Source organism: Mus caroli, chromosome X (genome assembly GCF_900094665.2).
Source record: "Mus caroli chromosome X, CAROLI_EIJ_v1.1, whole genome shotgun sequence".
Classification (NCBI taxonomy): Eukaryota; Metazoa; Chordata; class Mammalia; order Rodentia; family Muridae; genus Mus; species Mus caroli.
In genome coordinates this window covers 128540256-128541537 of record NC_034589.1, presented here as the reverse complement: position 1 = coordinate 128541537, position 1282 = coordinate 128540256, and the positions used below count along the sequence as shown (strand labels likewise).

General features: G+C 36.4%; 1 pseudogene; it reads right to left on the bottom strand.

The window, feature by feature from the left end:
- Positions 1-213: 213 nt before the first annotated feature.
- Positions 214-1282, bottom strand: part of LOC110286401 — a 9136-nt pseudogene continuing 8067 nt past the window's right edge.

The window sequence follows — 1282 nt, the reverse complement described above, 5'->3', positions numbered from 1 at the left end:
TTTTCTAACCTTTTGCTATTTATAATTTCAGACTTTCCAAATGTTTTCAGTGAATTGAATAAACAAATATTAATATCTGAGGTATCAAAATGTCATATTTATTCAGGTTTCAAGCCACAATTTCTACTCCCAAAATATGGAGGCACACATATTAATGGCTCTTTTTATCCAACTTCCTATGCCCACAGTTACACAGTCTACAGCATAACCTCATTATGTCATCAATGATGCTCCCTCTTCACCAGTGGCATCTTGGGAAATCTGAGGGTTCTTTAGCATTTCAACCTGGCCTAACTCAAGGCATGTTTCCATATTCTGTATGTCACTCTCCACAGTGATAGCTGAATCTCTGTAACTATTGACTTTTTTTCTAATTGCCTCATCTTCACGAGCCTCAAGGAAACTGCAGTATGTCTTTATTCATCTAGATCCATGTGTTCTCTATGTGTTGCAAGCTCTTTTAGTTTTCACTTCATACAGTGTTGATCCAGTACAATTCTAGTTCTTGTTGATTAATACCACATCTGAAACTCCGAATTCATTTTACTAACATGATCACCATTTTAGTGACAGTTCAACAAATCAAACCCTATTACTGGAACCCCAAGGTATAGAAGGCTTCAAAATTTTGTATTTATTTCAGATGCTTATTGTACCCAGACTTTCTCCATGTTATATTTCTAAAACAGCTTTCTGAAAGATGCACTACATTTTAGATCTTGACTGTACTGCATCCCTTCACAATAAATTCTTCCAGATGTTTGGAATGGCATGAACTATTGACAAGATGACTTCAGAAATTACTTATATCAATATCTGCAACTTGTTGGGATCTATTAGATAAATGGTAACTCAAATGTTCATACATAATTAGTTCATATTCCCCAGGCTTGGTACCATTTTGTGTGTGTGTGTGTGTGTGTGTGTGTGTGTTGTGTGTGTATACCAGTTTTGAATACAGATTGACAATTTCTACAGGGGGAAAAGTGTTTTTGGAATTGTATGTATAACTATGGATATCCTGAAAGATGAATCTTCAGGATGTTTTGTATCTAGAAGGAACTATACACCGGAGAAATTCTATCTTTAGAATACATTGTTTTGAACATAGTGGAGCATGTTTCTTACTAGTTGGAACATCTTCTGGATATATGCCCAGGAGAGGTATTGCGGGATCCTCCTGTAGTACTATGTCCAATTTTCTGAGGAACCGCCCAGACTGATTTCCAGAGTGGTTATACAAGCTTGCAATCCCACCAACAATGGAGGAGTGTTCCTCTTT